This window comes from Gallus gallus, chromosome 1 (assembly GCF_016699485.2).
Source record: "Gallus gallus isolate bGalGal1 chromosome 1, bGalGal1.mat.broiler.GRCg7b, whole genome shotgun sequence".
Taxonomy (NCBI): domain Eukaryota; kingdom Metazoa; phylum Chordata; class Aves; order Galliformes; family Phasianidae; genus Gallus; species Gallus gallus.
In genome coordinates, this window is record NC_052532.1 from 92,114,642 (window position 1) to 92,121,824 (window position 7,183).

Consider the following 7,183-nt stretch of genomic DNA (forward strand, 5'->3'; position numbering starts at 1 on the left):
TCTTGCTTCGGAATTGCGTAATAATCGTTTCTTTACGATTTGCACGGAAAACACAGGATGGTGTCCCAACTTCCACGTAGCCAAAATAAGAAAGATGACTGCAGCTTACTGTTGGCTACAGCTGGCTTGGGTGGGCTGGGGAACAGAGGTCATGAGGGTGCTGGCTTGTAAATTGGACCAGGAGAGGCTGTAGGACAGTGCCCTTGCAACCCAGAAGGCCGACGGTATCGTGGGCTGCATCAGAAGAGGTGGCCAGAAGGGAGAGGGAGGGGACTGTGCCTCTCTGCTCTGCTTTCATGAGGCCCCATCTACAGTTCTGTGTCCAGGTCTGGGACCCCAGCACAAGAAGGATATGGAACTGTTGGAGTGGGTCCAGAGGAGGACCACAAGGATGATCAGAGGCCTGGAGCACCTCTGCAGTGAAGACAAGCTGAGAGAGTTGGGCTTGTTCAGCCTGGAGAAGAGAAGGCGCCAGGGAGACCTTGTTGTGGCCTTCCAGTATAGGGGGAGCTTATAAACAGGAGGGAGACTGACTTTTTACCTGGACAGTGATAGGACAAGGGAGAATGGCTGCTCACCGTGCTATCAAATGCAAACAATAAAGGAAATATACCTGCCTGTAGATGTTGCAAATATAGATGTTCAGTGAGAGCTTACTTTTAATTGGCTTATCTTTCTGGATAGCACATAACACATAGCTGATATGATATATATAAAAAGATAACAGGGCTACATTTATAAAGTGTGTATTTTATAGTTAATGCTGGAAAAAAGTTGAAAAAGAAAAACATCAAACCTGAATTCTATGCAATTAAAAAAAATCACTTGAACTGATTGCAGCTACTCCTGGTTTTAGTGTTGTCTAGCACTATAGGAAACAGTTGTATTACACATGAAGAATTAGGAGGCAATTTTCAGCAAATCTTTTAGAATTGCAAATACAGGATATTGAAAAGAATTATCATCTGCTCCCACATCTCATGCATATGGAATAAAGAAATAGTTCAGTTATCTGTGCTCCTTTGCATTGCTGTCTCAGCTGTCATCTTACCCACATTTCTCTTTGAGAGCAAAATGGGGTTTCACAAAACTAAAGAGTGTTTTAAAGATTTTTTAATACTAAAACTTGTATATTAAGACATTCTCAAAGAAAGAAACAAACAAAAAAAAACGACCAGAAGATGATATGACCAAGTTTTGGTCTGTTGGAAAAGAATTCCAGCAGTGACTTTAGTCATGAGACTCAAAGCAATGAGCAATACCAGTATGCACTCGTGTGAAAGATTTTTTTGTTGCTGTGTTGGGCCTGAGATTTCTCTTCTGAAAGAAGAACTGAAGCTGTACAAATGGGACGTGGGATAGCAGGGGTGGATTAAGGAGGGAGCCCGCTGTCCAGCAGTCAGTCTGGATTCACACATTGAGGGTTTGGAGTTCTTTAATTCAGATGATTTAGTTTCTGATAAGGGGTTTTGCTTGCTTACCTTTTGTTGGAAATGTAAAGGTTCATTATTTGACAAATACAAACAAGGATTTGTGGCTTTCTCTGGAGAACCAGCTATAGGTAGAGGGAATGTTCTTTGCTGGAGGCAAGATCAGTAGGATTCAACGCTGCTGTCAATTAGATAGCAAATATTTTTTTTTAAAAAAAACATCCTCAAAGAGAGGAAAGTATCTGTTAGTGCTTATACTGAATTATCGATGCTGCAGATCTTAAAGGAACTTCCATGATACTGTAAATAACTGCTGCAGCTGTAGTTCCAACCCAGTGCGTCTTACCTACGTGGGCACAAAACATCCATAGGAACTTTCCATTGAAGTTGCACTGTAATGTTGTAGTTCTGCAAAGAGGCTTCTAAGGCTCAGCGTGTCTTTACTGAGTAGCTGAAAAATGTGTAAGGGACAGGACAGGAATACAGCCAGCAAAAGCTCACTCTTCTGTAATAAAAGCAAAAAGGTATGGCTGAAAAGAATGATGACATTATCCAGAACCACACCACTGAGACCTTGGTTGTGGCAAGTGACGTTCTGGATGGGAGGTGCTCTTACATGGTGCTCCATGGGTAGGCAGTGGGAGCACCTGGTTTGATTCCCTGTTGTTCTTTGTGCTTTCTGGCTGACCTGAGCACGTTGTGTCATCATCCCCTGCCTCTACTTCCCCATCTGTGATGCTGGGATGATCACATAGGCCTTTGTAATTAAAACAAAAACAAAAAAACAGGGAGGGGGAAGGGAACAGAAGGAAAAAAAAAAAAAGCCTTGCTGATAGAGGAGCTCCTGATACTTGCATGTGATATTGCTAGAGGTAGGAGGTGCTGTGTGTGGTCTGCTTGGGCTGTGGTGCATGCAGTGGTCTGCTGCCCAAAATGTGAGGGAAGCTTCTTGCTGAGGCTGTCAGGTGGACAACACTTGTCTCTTAACCATGCTAATATGTGAGGTGCTTATTTCCTTTTGACTCACACAAGAAATGCTGTGAAAAGCCCCAGCTTGCCTCCAGTTCCCCACCATTAAACCAAGAACTTCCTCTGCCTGCCTCACTAAGATCATAAAACCCAGAAATTCTCAGAAATGCAGTGACACAGCACCTTAGCCTTTACCCTTGCCTGCTGACAACAGGAACAGTGGGCTATAAGCGATCAGAAACACAGACAGCTTGGTGCCTGTGCTTTCCTGTGCTGTGGTAAAGGCCGTGCTGCCGCTCAAGTAATTCTGTGCTGCATCTGCTTGGTGCTTGGAGCATGATGGAACAAGGTAACCTGTCCTGCTGCCCTGCCATCCCCTGCACTGCGAGGAGTTGTCTCCCTTCTCCTCCCCAAGAGCAGTTGTGTAAAGGAGCTCACTCAGAGAGGCCCATCTGACAGGTCACTCAGATGTTTCTGAGAGGTTTCCATCTTAATTCCCTGGTGGCAAAGGCCAGGTCTCCTTGTGTGTAAGTACAGGGCTGTATAAGGGTTTTTGCTTGCCATCATCACTCCACCATTTAAGAAACAGTCACGTTTGACAGCAATTTTGGGACCTGTGTTGCCAGTTCAGAAGGTACTTATCCAAGGTCTCCTGGGAAGATGAACATCTCATGTCTGCATACGTGCCTCCCAGTCACTGCACTGGTAGGACAAATCCCTATAATGGCTGCAGCTTAACAAGTTGTGCTGATGACTTGTGTTCAAAGTTCAGACCTTCCTTTGTGTGTGGATCTGTGAGAAGGCTGTTCAAGGCCCATCTTAGAAATAAATGCCTTTGGTATTGAATTACATTACCCACTTGTTAGTGCTCAGTCTCCTGGCTCACCTCTCATCCTCCCAGCTACCTGTTCTCGACTGTCTCTCACTCTCTCCAGAATTATAATAGCAGTATAAAATAAAACATTGTACAAAGCATCAAATGCATATTTATGCGTTTGTTAAGCTGATGGCTTCTGAAGAGTGTCACATCTTGTCTGAAACATTACTTACTTAGATGATCATAAGATGTCTTTCCTGAATGTATTTCTAAGAACAGTTTCTCTTCTGTCCCCCTTGGCGTACATTACCGTACCTGTATCATAGCAAACCTGCTAGCAACTGTAGCATCATTTTCACATTGAACTCAAAGCCTGTCAGCAGAGAAATGTCATCTCTGTACCTGTCATAAAGTAGGATCAGCTGAGCCAGGCAATGGACACATCCCTGCAGATGGGCAAATGAATGCTTATCTGCACATGTTTAGTCCATCATCTCTCTGGTGACTAAGGAACATACTGTAGTTAAGATATGATGAGCCTCCTCTTCTACTCTGCCCTGGGGAGGCCACATCTGGTCTACTGTGTCCAGTTCTGGGCTTCCCAGTTCAAGAAATACAAGGAACTGCTGGAAAGAGTCCAGCAGAGGGTCACAAAAATGGTGAGGGGCCTGGAGCATCTCCTGTACAAGAAAAGGCTGAGAGACCTGGGACTGTTCAGCTTGGAGAAGAGAAGGCTTATCACTGTTTATAAACATCTGAATTGCAGGAGTCACTGGATGGGGCCAAACTCTTTTCAGTGGTGCCCAGTGACAGGAAAAGGGGCAACTGGAGCACAGAAAATTCCATACAAATATGAGGAAGAACTTTTTTACTGGGAGAGTGACAGAGTCCTGGCACAGGCTGCCCAGAGAGGTAGTGCAGTCTCCTCCTCTGGAGATACTCAAAACCCACGTGGATGCTTTCCTGTGCAACCTACTGTAGGGAACTGCTTTAGCAGGAGGTTGGACTAGATGATCTCCAGAGGTCCCTTTCAACCCCTGCAGTTCTGTGATTCTGTGATTCTTGGCTAAGGTCATTGTTGTGAACTGCAGGTTGTCAGGCTGCACTTTCTGAGGCAGTTATGCCTCTTCAGACCATACTTAAATTGGGTCTGTTTTCTGAGGTTCAGTTGTCGACACATTTTTATTGGTAGAAAGGAAGAGAATGAATGTGAGAAAGGGAGGACCTGGGACTGATGATGTGGTGCTATGGAAATAGCAAGGGAGCCATTTTTCTTCAGGAAATCAGCCAAAGGCTGTTCTCTGCAGATCTGTCTTAGAAAACTTACATCTACCTTATTTCAGAGAAAGATAAGAACAAGTTTTGTCAGGCAGCTGCTTCAGCATTGACAGGATATGATGCTGTTTTTGGAGTATTTCCACTGCACATGGGCAAAGCAGTGCTCTCAGTTTGCTAGTCACAGACTCAAAGCTTTGGGCTCCAAGCCACCAAGACAGTGTCTCCAGCAACTTTTTGGCCACGACTTTATTTTAGTCAAGATCACTCTTCTTACAAACTCTGTGTAAGTAAAGGCTCATCTGTGAAGAATGTATTGGAGTAAATTTGCAGTCTCGTCCTCTTTCATGGTAAAGTTCTCAAATGATGGTGAGATCGTGGTGGTTGAATCTACTTTGAGAGAAGCGTAACGAGTACCACCTGAATGCCTCTTATCCCAACCTCAGCTTCCTACCAGACGAGATGGTGTAAATTAGCAGATGGACTAAAAATTCACACTGCTTTACTGCATGTAGTCTTTTCCGAGAATAGCACGCTAAGTGTATTTGTACACTTTTTTTTTCCTAGTAGATCAAGTGTCATTGTATTTTTTCTTTTTTTCATGCCTCAGACACGAACGTCTATTTGCTTATCACTAGGTTGAAGAATCAGGGGTGGGAACAGCTACACACTGTCTCTTGAGCTGTTGCCCTCAGATGTGTGGAAGTCTCTCACCTTTCCATGGAAATGTAAGTATGATGCTTACATTCCCAGAGGAAACTGGTTAGCGTGCTACAAAGAACAGAAGAGTAAAAGAGAGCAAGCAACAAAAGCACTTTGTGGCTTTTGCAGTGGAAATAATACTGCAAAGACAGCAGTGGCTGCAAAGAAACACCCCATTGTAATGAGGCTGCATTTGGCCCTCACATTTGCTGCATGTCAGAAGATGGAGATTTTTAGCAATATGATGGACAAGAACCCATCACCATGAGCAGGATGATGGGCCTAGCTGAAGATGAGACCAGCACTGCAGCACTGGGAGGCATCTTCTTTTCCGGCTGTGCCCTGTTTTCTATCTGGCTCTTGTTTAGCCTGGCAGCGTTACCTCCTGTGTAACGAGTGGGAGAGACTTCAGCTGCAAGTGGAAGAGCTCGCAGGAGATAACCAGGCCATGGTTCTCTCCGTGTCTGGCAGACCTAGCCTCAACTCACCCATCATGACTTGGGATGGTGCCAGCAACTGCTGATGCAGGAGCTGTTCAGTGCTGGTTAGAAAAAGGGTTGCTTGGTGGGGTGAGAGCAGGGATCCTGGCAGGCGGGTGGTGTGCCACTTTTCTGGCCTAGCTGTGCCATGGTGCCCAGCACTTCCACACAGCAACTTGTATTTGTAGTCCTGCAGTGCAGGAAGGCGGTGCAACTGAGTCCATCTTCAGGTCTTAAGGAAGGGGAAGAATATTTTGTTGTACAAAATCTCTGAACAAGTTGGTTTTGTGCACACATCCAACTCTTCTCAGATGCCCACACCTGGTGCCACTTCTGTGATACACAGCAACAAGGGACATTGGCTGTTGAGCCCCAACCACCTCTCTTCAGTTCCTCCTCACTGGGCACGGCAATCTCGTTTTTGAGCAGACCTTCTAGGAGTGGGTTCTTTCTACCACTGCTCTACAGGTATAGGGGCTGCCATGCTGAGTCATTTGCACTGTGATTTTACAAGCGTGCAGACACTGGGCATGAAAATAACCCCATTCTGTGGAAGTAGTGTCCTTCATTACGATATAGGTTGGTTTGTTTAGCAACAGGGAATAGTACATTAGTTTAAGAACCGATATAGTAGTCTAGCAAAAGGAATCCACAAGTGATAGATCTAAAACTTTCCATTTCAACTTTAGTGAGTGAACAGTCTTGTTTTCCTCAGTAATTTTGCACTGGGGGAATAATAGAATACTTTTATCCTTTGCCTCAAAAGATGTAAGGACATTTTCCTCGAATTCCACACACATTGTTTTAAAAGTTGCTCACTATGGCCTAAGAAGCAATGGAAATTTTCCAAACTGGAGAAAAGCAGCTGAAAGTTAGCCAAAAGGTCTCAGCGATGAAGCGGATGGTGGAAGAATGAGGAAGAAGAAGGTGGGCACTTGACCACCCAAGATACCACTGAATGCCCAAAATGACATTACGTATATTAATGGGTCCTTGAAAAAGAATGAGTATCTGTGCCAATGTACTGCATATGTATGTCTTAACAGTTGAAATGTAGAACCTAAACTCTGAGAGGGTGTGCTTGCTTGTCAGATCGCTTGGTGCGTACCGTGAGGAATAAAGGAATGCTGCTTTCTAACACCATGTTGAGAGTTTTCTTCCCAGATTTAGGATGACAATTACAAATACAGGACATCTTTTAAGCCTTGTTTTGCCGCTGGAGCATTACCTCTCTTCTCTCTCTCTTTCACAGACAGACATTTTTCCATTTGTGTGTCATTCGTGTCAATCTTGGTTTCTATCACAGGTCTCTGCAGTTCCACAACAGCCTTATGCAGAGACCAGGGCAGCACCATGGCTCTGTCTGTGCCCAGAGTAATGGGACAGCCCCTGTCTCAGCATGTTTGCAGTAAGAGCATGTTGACAAGGAGCAGGGGCCTGATGGAAATGGGAGGTGGCCTTGGGAAAAATATAAGCCAAATATAAGACAGTGTTAAGCAGAATATGGACAT